The sequence below is a fragment of the Elephantulus edwardii genome, unplaced genomic scaffold, assembly GCF_000299155.1.
Source record: "Elephantulus edwardii isolate Elephantulus edwardi_28Jun2011 unplaced genomic scaffold, EleEdw1.0 scaffold00072, whole genome shotgun sequence".
NCBI classification, from domain to species: domain Eukaryota; kingdom Metazoa; phylum Chordata; class Mammalia; order Macroscelidea; family Macroscelididae; genus Elephantulus; species Elephantulus edwardii.
Window position 1 is genome coordinate 5,766,704 of NW_006399822.1, and position 10,725 is coordinate 5,777,428.

Sequence of the window (10,725 nt, forward strand, 5' to 3'; positions counted from 1 at the left end):
GCATGATGCCCTTCTCCAAGGACAGTCTTTCCTGACAACACAGCCGACGTGCCCGAGACACAGGCTTGCCACCGGCCGATGGAAGGGCATCCTGGCTATACTTCTTCAAAGACAGACTCCCTGGTTCTTCTGGAGCAGGTGTGACATTTGAAAAAGCCGAGGATGAAGATCAACTGAAGGCCAGGACTATGCCACGCAAGGTGGAGGGCTGTCGCAATTTTCTCCAAGTAACTTTATCTGGTGACTCAAGCAGTTCTTCAGAACTAGAGCTAGCAGCGGCAATCCAGTCAGAACAGGTGGTGGTCTACACTGGGTTTTATGTAAAATTTCAAAACACGAATGCACTGACAAAATTCCACAGTGGCATTCAATAAAAGGAAGAAATGGAATCCTTTGTCTCTGCTGCTGCTGCTGTCCACAGTGAAGCAAGGATCACTCTTGATCCTCCCTCCTCTCCCTCAAGTCCTCCTGCTAAATACCTGTTACCTGGCCCGTTCATGCCAGTCCCTACTGCTCCACCCCAGTCCCAGGCATCTTTCCTGCCTGAACATCTCCAGTACACAGCGTCCTCTCTTTTAGGGGAGAACTGGCCCTTTCTGACATCATGCCCGAAGCATGTCAGATGAGCTTTCACCATCCCAACCTCTACGGAGCACCCTGGTTTTACTTCCTCCAAGGCAGACTGGTTTGTTCTCTGTTAAACCGTATGATAACTCAATATTCTTCTCCAACACAATTAGAAAGTATCAGTTCTTCTTCAGTCTTAATTATTCAATGTCCAGCTGTCACATGCACAGGAAGTAACTCTTAACACAGTCACGACTGGGAAGCACGACCTCACAGGCAGTCAAGGCTAGGGCAGAGAGGATATTCCCAAAGAATGCTAAGTCCAGCGGTGTGACAGTGCAGACCATTTCCAAAGGCCTTTCTCTGATCAACAGAGAAGCACAGAAAAGATGTGGTTCCTGTCCCCACAGTAGTAAGTGATAAAACTACCCCACTCCCCAGCTGCCAACAACGATGAGACATTTTAGGAAGGAGACACAGCTGGTAACTCTGCCCACAAAGGGCACAGTTGTCAAGGAGGTAAAACAAACAATAACCAGTCCTACAATGAGAAGTGTCTCATCTGCTACCCTAAGTCCAAAACTTCTGAACAGGGAGATGCTAGAAATCTGTGGGGAAAGGCTTCTTCTAAAACCAAGCAGAAGACTAAGACTACCTAAGACCCTGGGTCCTGGGGCATGCAATTCCATGTGCCCACAGAAAGGGTGATGGTGAGAAGAGAGTAGGATCCAACATCTGCAACCTTGGCAGGGATTTTCCCAGCTCTTCCAAACTCACTGTACTCCAACTTCTTGTTACTTCTAGTTACTCTTGCAATTTAATGTTCAATGTAATAGAAGAGATTTGTACTAAATTCATTCAATGAGATGCATCCTCCAACACAGGGAGGACATGACAGAGTCTGAAAATATTTTGAGCTCTGCAATTCTAAAAATGTACAATTACTCATGGGTGCAGCCAACTGGTTACTGAGATGAGCTAATATGACTTTTAAATTATTTCTACCAGGGACCTCAGCTGGTGGCAGCAGTCTGCAGGGTGTTGTGCTTCTAACCAAAACAATGTTATTTATCTTACTGTATTAGCACAAAACCCACAAGCATAAAAGAGACTTTTTAAATGCTTCTTAAACAGTTACAGAAATACTTTGTAGTCAAGAGAATCAAAACACCACAAAATACCTACACAGGAAAGTAACACATTTAAGTTCTATAGCTCTGAACACATTAACTCCAAAAAGAAAGAAAAAGGAGACTCTTTTATTGGTCTGTATATTCCATTACTCAGCAGCCTTCGTTTCCCACTTGTGACGTACACTGACTTCCTCAAAGCTTTATGGCTTGGAGGCTAACTTTGTTTTATCTAATAAAATATTTCACCAGATTTCACTCCCTGCAAACATATCCTTTGTCAGCTTTATTAGAACAGAGCTCATCTGAAATAGTAACTGATAAAAGGCTATACATGAGGGCTTCTTTCTAGAATAATTTTATAGCAAACAAGAGCATTCTGCATTTATTTCAGCAGAGAAACAGAAGCAGCAAACACGTAATGCCCGCTTCGGCTTAGGCAGTATGTGCTTAATAGAGGGGGGACTGAACTCGTCCACCTCCTTGAGCCACAGAGGCCAAAGCCTCTGGCTTTGTCACTGGGCACCGGGACGGCTCACCACCTTCACATACGCTGGGTCACCATCTATATCGGAGGCCTGATCTTCCTTCCTCCTTTGGATCTGGAAGGTCCTCAGAGGTAGAGAACTCTAGGGAAGCCCACACATTCTGGGTCACCCCCAATACTCCTCCATTCTCACCTGTAGCCTAGAATTCTAACTTACAAGTTACTCGTTCATATATTACAGCCGTAGGACACAAAATGCTATCCTGGTCCCTCCCGAGGGAGGCTGCCCTCCTTAAAGACCTGGGCTCCAGAAGCCCAACGGCTCTGCATTTGCCCTAACGATGTTTTCTCTATGGACTCTAAGTAGGTTTTAAGCTCCATTTGGACATCATGAGGAAAAGTGATTACTATTTCAAAATGGATCAGACGGCTCTGTGCTCTGCACACTTTGCCCAGCCTGCATCACCCGAATTGAAGCCCCAAGGAGCCAGAAGGTCCATGTGGAAAAGCCCCCTTACTTGAGTCTCTGGGTTATACAACAGAAAGATCCCAGAAAGGAACTTAAGAGGGGACATAGAAACCATAAGGAGCAGAATGAAAGGGTGAAAGGACAACTATTAGACAAATGGCATTCATCTGAGCTATCCACAAAGTCTACATCCTCAGGCAAGGTAAATTCTAAGGTAAATCCAAGCACGGCAACACTTCCCTTTGTGTCAGGTTCACTAGCCTAACAAGTGTATTGATTTGCTTTATTATTTGAAACCTTCCGAAAAACCTCCACAGCAGCACGCTGTGGTTGTCACTGTCTCATATAAACAAACACATCTCTTTAAGCTGAAATGAGAAACTGGCGTTAAACAGAAATAGCTCTCCAATTTAGAAGAGCTCAGCTTCCACAGAAGCCCAGGTAAAACACTTCTTTGATCTTCTGAAACAGAACATAAGTTTAATACCACTTCTGAAAAATGTACGTAAGAACAAGGCTTCATCAAATACAATTTAAAAAAATCATTTAAAACTCTGACTGTAAAGACCTGCAGGACAGATGTCACCCCTGGGAGCAGTCCCCAGGGACGCCTTAGGGAGGTGGATCAGAGCAAGTAAAGCCACTCCCACCCCATACCCCTACCACCACCCCCACCTGTACCTCCACCAGGTCGATCCTGACTCACAGCGACCCTGCAGGACAGAGAACTGCCCACAGGGCCCCCGAGGCTGGATGCTGTGACAGAAGCTGACTGCTGCTGGTGGGTTCAAACCACCCATCTTCCAGTCAGCAAGCAGTCACTACGTCAGCCCTAACCACTGCACTGCACCACCAAGGCTCCTTAAACAAGGCGCAGGCCCATCACGCAGGGGCTTCTCTGCCCATGGATAACAGGTCCCCTTCATTATACAGGACTATAAAATGTAAACCAGCCACCCTGAGCTTGACCCAGTGACAGAGCAGCTGGGCTACAGGCCTCCCAAGGCCCCGTGCTTGGAAGGAAGTGGACGACCACTCTCTTCCTCACGGAGCAGCTAGTAGGTCTGAGCCACTGACTTTGAGTTAGCGGCTGGGTGCTTTGAGCACCGCGCCACCAGGGGTTCTTAACCACACGCTGAGAGGTTAGATTTATAACACATACCTGGGCTCCATGCCCAGGGAGCTTGGTGGAAGCTGTGGTCTCAGGCACACCCCCCCCAAAAAAAGAACTGACCTGGTGTCCCTTTCTGTCCAACTGAGACCCTGAAGGACAGAGTACAACTGCCCCTGGGGGTTTGTAAGGCCGTAAATCTTTACAGAAGCAGGGCCTGATCCTGAGGACCGGCTGGTGGATTTGAACCACCAGTTGTGGAGTTAGTTAGCAGGTAAGTGCTTCAGCCACTGTGCTGTCGTGATACTCACAAATACTAGTTAAGAAAATGGATCTGGGGGCTAAGAGCATGCCCGGCATACAGTGGCAACACTGCTGGTCCATCATGTTCCTGTCCTTAAACTCCAGGACACATTTCTGGTGTCCTGGGGAAGATGACAACAATTTCTAGGTCCCTATGAAACATGGGCCTCCTACAGAGATCGTATTAGCCTTAAGTGGTTTCATCAGCATCATCTGTGAGTCAAATCTGAGATTTAAATGGCAAAACAGACTCATCAATAATTAGGTCTTGGAGCATAGCCAGGCTAAGAGCATTAAATAAATGCTTGTTACAACACAACTCTACCGGCTGGATTTATATAACAGAACAGCCTATGAAGGGCTGCCCGACAGGGAGGAGGAAATGACTTACTACTGCCGTACAGCAAAGTGTGGACAATGCGATGAAGCTACGAGGAAACAGACAGCAACGAGCAAAACAAAACCACACTGCGTGGCACTGAGTGGACTCTGCCACGGTTGAGCTTCAGGCCTGGGCAGACCGGCCGGGGGGCTCAGCTCTCCTCCTGGGGAGAACCACAGGCGAGGCTCACAGCACGTGGAGCAGAAGTGGCAGTCTTTGAGCAGCAGATCTTCTGGGTGGCAGCTGTGTGCTTCAGCACTGCACTACCAGGACTGAGAGAGGGCTTTGTTGTTCACATAGCCCACCCCTCCCCACTTCACAGACAAGGAAACAAAGTCACAGAGGAGCTACTCACGAGGACTAAGTGTGTCCACCCCACTCACATTAGACAGGCTGCACGCAAAATACCTGTCACTTACATTACTGTCTGACGCATCTGAATCCAGAACTCACAGTAATCTTTCTTTCTTTTACTCTCCAGGGCCAAAAGGGAAACACACAAATCTCCCAGAGGTCCCTCAAAACTAACCTGAGGACAGTGGGTTAGTCATGACTTAACACCTGAGAAGACGGTGTGTAATGGCCCAGTGTCGAGGGCCCCAATCCTGATGGAAGCAGACCCTTCTTCACTGGGGAGAGGCTCATGGTTTGCACTGCCAACCATGTTTGACCTCTGCGCTACCAGAGCTCCAGTGAAGAGATTCCAAGAAAAGCCTAAATTCTCAAAGGTGAACACAGGTCCAGAAACCTGTACACAACTACTCTGATGCCACTGCAGAAGGGCATGGCATCTCATTTCCAACTGTTTTCCACGTTCACGGCTCCCCAAACCCACAGCTCATGTAGAGAAGGGTCTGAACTCCCTATCAGACCAATCGAACCCTGTCAGGACCAAAACAGCCTCAGAGAAGGAAGAAATCAGATACTCCTGCAATATTCAAGACAGACGATTTCCCCAGCCGCAGGGACCTTTCCCAGATGGGCTCTGGGCTGCTGAGAAGTGAGCGTCTATCATCCCATTTCACCATTCCTAAATGTTCTTGGCAGCCTTTAGTCGGTCTCCTCCCCCTCAGTCTCTCCTTCCCCCAAAAGAAAAAACAAAGAGAAAAGGTCACCCAGGGATCAGATTAGGGAAAAGCTGGGAGAAAGGGATGCTGGGAAAGCCGAAGGAGACCACAGATGCTCTGTCTCCTCCTGGTACCACCCTCAAGCTGCTAGGGTATGAGACATACCCTACAGAATCCAGAAACGCCAGGCCCTTTGGTCAGATTACCGTTAGGGTCTTCTTGGAGAAGTTCTCTGTCATTCTCCTTTGTATTTGAAAACGTTCTAAAGCTGTGTGATTGCTAAGACCACCAGGAGCGAAAAACAAACTATACACTAACACTGAACCACAAGAAGAGTCAATCAGAGGAGGAACTTTCCTGAATGTTGTTGTTGTGTATCATGGAGACAGAACCAACCCACAGCTGACCCTCCAGCAGGTCTTCAGAGACAGTAAATCACACAGAAGGGGACTGCCCATCCTTCTCCCACAGAGCAGCAGGTGGATTTGAACTGCATGCCTTTGGCATTGCAGCGCAGCTTCTTACCACGAGGCTATCTCATTTCATTTTATTTTATTTTAGAGACACTGTATGCTTGATAAACTGAAGGTCTGTGGTAGCCTCAGAAGTGTTGGTGGTACAGTGTGTAAGGTACCAGGCAGCCCTAAAGGACGGCTGTGTGAAATTTTTGGTATGAAAAAATACTAAACATTGAACCCTCCATCCATTGCTGGTGGGATTATAAAATGATGCAGTTGCTGTGGAAAACATTTTGGTGGTTCCCCCACAAATTAACATAGAATTATCACACAGTTTGATTCCATGGGCAATCTCCTGTGAGATCTACTGCCTCTGAAGACCCCCTGGAGGGTCAGGTATATGTTTGTTCCAGCTCTACACCACACAGCAACACATAAGCCAGCAACTCCTCACACACTGGAAAGCAGAAATGTCCCCCAAGATGTGCACACCAGAGTTCACTGCAGCACTATTCACAATACTGAAAAGGCGGCAACCACCGAAACGCCCATCAACAACAAACACGGTGCATGCGAACACTAGACTATTACTGAGTTATAAAGTGTTACTGTGATCAGATGTATCACCTGACAGGCAAGAATCCTGACATGCTGGGTGAAACAAGTTACATACAAAAGGACAAATACGAGGTACACAGTTCAAATCCACCAGATGCTCTGGTGGATGAGGGGCAAACTCTTTCTGTACCAGTCAGATCTGATTTGACAGTACACATAAAAAAAAGAATAAAAATAATACTAATAAAAAGACAAATCCTGGGTGATCCAACGTAGATAAAATATCTAGGCTAGACCAAGAGGCCAGAGTTTAGTAGTGGTTCCCAGGGGCGGGGAGAGAGGAGTTATTATTTAATCCTTTTATGACCTGTGGGACACATAGTGCCACCTACATTTTCAGCCCCTCTGGGGTCTACTGGGAAAACAGTATCCCATTATTTAATCCTTTTATGACCTGTGGGACACATAGTGCCACCTACATTTTCAGCCCCTCTGGGGTCTACTGGGAAAACAGTATCCCACTTTCAGTGTGGACCACATCTGGTGGGGGCCTGTATAAACTGTGTGAATCTGAAGACACGGGCTTCATCCCACCGACCCATCACTACAGACTTCTTCCAGACATGTATTTACCCGGGACTCTATCAAAACATCTGTTATCTCAGAGTTAGAGAAGTAACTGATAATGCCTTCCATTGGAAAACAGATGGTTTCAACAAAAATTCAAAGCAGAAAATAAAATTAAATTCAGTGAATTTCTATTGTGGGTGATGGAAACGTCTGGAGCAGTGTAATAGCTTTCTCTCATAAAAACACACGGTTGCGCACATGCACACACACATGTATTTACACCCAAACCAAAGCAAAGCCCCCGTCATCAAGTCAGCTCCTACTTATAGCAACACTCCACTCGCTTCCAAAGCTGCTGAGCTCAATGGGAGACCGCCCGTCTTTCTCTCTTATGGGTTCAAACCGATAATCCTTCTGGTGGTTAACAGCCACCAGAGATGCAGATGCAGGTATGTATACATGTGCAGTTATAATAGGTATCTAGACGGATACATAATATAAACAGTAGATACCTACCTAATACACACAGATATACAGACAGATCATTATATCTACCCTACTCCAGAATCCCTGGGTGGGACAAATAGTTAACCCACCTGGCTGCTAACTAAAAGGCCAGGGGTTCAATCCCACACAGAAGCGCCTCAGAAGAAAGGCCTGTTACCACCACTGGGAAGCACGCCCCTGAGGCCCTAGAAGCACACTCCTCTTCTGACACGTACAGGTCACACTCAGGGTGACTCAAGCACAGCGAGAGATGACTTAACACTACACATGAGGTCAAAAACGGGAACCTGGATGAGGCAGTCTGTGAAAGTATTTGGCAAGCTTTAAATTACGGGACACTATAAGAACACAGAAATACAAGCAATGCATTCAACCTGTTAGGACAAAAGGAGAAACTGGCATTATTGGTATGAAGTCAAACACCGGGTCACACACCACCTACCAGGACCTCATACCGTAACACAGAGCTCCAACAACCCACCAAGCTGGCCCTCTCATTCAGAATGTGACAGGACAGCACTGATGGGCACTGACGTGCCTTCGGCTCCATGCCGAGGATTTGGAACACTTACCACTTGTTCTAAGTTGTCACCGAGTCAGGGTCAGCTCAGGGACAGCTCCTGTGTAATGGACCAGAATGATGCCGAGTCCCGTCTTTATGAATGCTTTACAGGTAAACTACTGTGACTGTCAGTAAGTGACATCTCACGTTACTGAAAGGTCTCACCCTCTGCTGGCAGTCCCAGGGGGTGACTCTCCACCTTTTCCAATTTAATGGGTACACTGGGACCCTTGTAGGCCTGTTTACCAATCCCTGAGGTATGCAAAGCACCGTCACGTGGGCCGAGACTGAAGGAGAGAAGCCACATCCTAACTCCTTTCATCAGATGACGGGGCTCTGATGGCATAGCGGTTAGAGAGCTGCCAACTGATCCAGGCCATGGTCCCTGCAATCACTTGTTATGCATCAGAAAGCTGGACAATGACTAGGGATGACAGAAGGAGAATTGATGCCTTTGAGCTGTGGTGCTGGAGAAGAGTATTAAATATACCACAGAATGCTAGGAGAACAAACAAGTTCGTCCTGGAGAGGGTGAAGCCAGGCTGCTCCTTGGAGGCAAGGATTCTGAAGCTTCATCTGACATACTCTGGACATGATGCAATGTGGGATCTGCCCTGAAGAGAGACGTCATGCTTCAGAGGGTGGCTGGACAGCGCAGGAGAGGAAGACTCTCGATGAGGTGGACTGATCCAGTGACTGGGATAATGGGGATAGATATGTCAGAGACAATACGATTAGCACAGGATAGAGCAGGGTTTAAGGCTGTTGTACACAGGGTAGCTATGAGTCGCAGGCAACTCGATGGCACATAACAACAACTGCCAACTCATAAGTGGCTTCTCTCTGGTGGTTCAAATCCACCCAGATCTGAGAAAGAAAGATGGGCAATCTCCTCCTCTGTGATTTACAGCATCCAAAAACACTCAGGGGCGGGGGGATCAGCTCTGAGTTAGCTGTGACTCGATGGCAAAGAGTTTGTGTTTTATCAGACTGAACTGAAGTCCAGATGAAGCCACTTAGTAACAACTTACAGGTAAGAGGAAAACCTAGACGCAGAAACAAGTTTTTCTAATGCTCAGCCCTGCACTGTTTTCACTTTATTACCGAACAGTTAATATGGAAGAGGGAGCCCTGGCAGAGTAGTGGTTAAGTACGTGGCTGTGAACCAAAAGGTCAGCGGTTTGAACCCATCAGTTGCTGTGAGGAAGAGAGAGGCAGAAACATGCTCCCATAAAGATGAGAGCCTTGGAAGTCCATGGGCAGTTCTACTCTGTCCTTCAGTATGGATAAGATGGCAATGTGATAGACTGGGTTTCTGGTGACTATGAAACTTAATGGAGTCAATTCTGACTACAGTCCACTTGGCTGTGATGGAAAAGGGAGGGACTGTCACAACATCACTAGCAGTGTGTGTGTGTGTGTGTGTGTGTAAAGGAAACAAATGCACCAAAGACAAATCTCTGGCCTCATGGAACTTACACACACACACACACACACACACACACACAGGCTGGGCAAGACTGGAAAGACGATTAGTAAGCAAGCTCTCCAGAGGACAACCAAGCAGAGAGGAGAGGGACAGCATGCATTTGGCAACTTGCAGCTTTCTTCTTCTGAGCCAACTCGATGCCACTTAAAGAGCTACAACCTTAATGCATCTAAAGTAGTTTTCCTGTGCTTTTCCCCAAACAGGAAACTCTCTGGACCAGGGTCGGTCGACTCTGGCCCGCTGATTCCATTTTGTTATCGATTGCTCAAACCCCGAGTTGCCAGCTATGAGCTGTTACAATGACAAAATGCAATGGAAAAGTGGAGACATTTTCTCCTCAAATTCACCACCACAAAGGAGGAGCTGGTACAGGAAAAGAAAGCCAGCAGTTACAAGTGTTTAAAGTGCTCCCGGCGTTAGAATAAACGTCCCCTCATGTGGTGTGGTTTTGTGTGGAGCGCTGCTTGGACAAAGCAGTGAGAATACAGCACACATCATTTTGCTTTTTTTCCCTGACCTGCCAATTCTAGTGACATCCTCGCGACCATTAGTCTATATTTAACTAGCTTACTGAGCAGTTTCTCCAGCTTTTATTAGCATTTTTTTTTTACAAGAGTAACCTAGTTTGTGAGAAAGCTGCTCTCAGAAAAAAGATACCCCTCTCGTGCAAAACCCGAGCCCTTTGTACAAGCCCTGCCTTCCTTCACCCGGTTAGCTGAGCTGGTCCATCAGGTTAAGTTTTGTTTTCCTCGAGTTTAAATATCCAAAATCTCTGTAAACTTTCATTAAAATTAATACTAATAAAAAAATTAAAATGTCCTTGGAGTGGCTAAAGACTTCACGACTCTCGGGGTCAGGGCTGCGACCTGCGAATGACAGCAGGTCGTCTTTAATTCTCTCTAAAGTAACGTGTCTGCAACGCACAACCCTCTTCCAAAAGGGAGTTTCCACCCGGGACCGACGGCGTCTGGTTGGACCTGCTCAGACCTCCACCTTCGGGTCCACTAACCTGCGCGGTGGGACAGGGCGTCCTCTCCCCGCCCCGGGACGTGCCTGCTCGGGAGG

At 47.1% G+C, this 10,725-nt stretch overlaps 1 protein-coding gene across 1 annotated transcript in view; it reads right to left on the reverse strand.

The window, feature by feature from the left end:
- The window catches only part of GAN (gigaxonin), a 52,130-nt gene that overhangs the window by 37,942 nt on the left and 3,463 nt on the right, over positions 1-10,725 (reverse strand). The window lies entirely within an intron of this gene.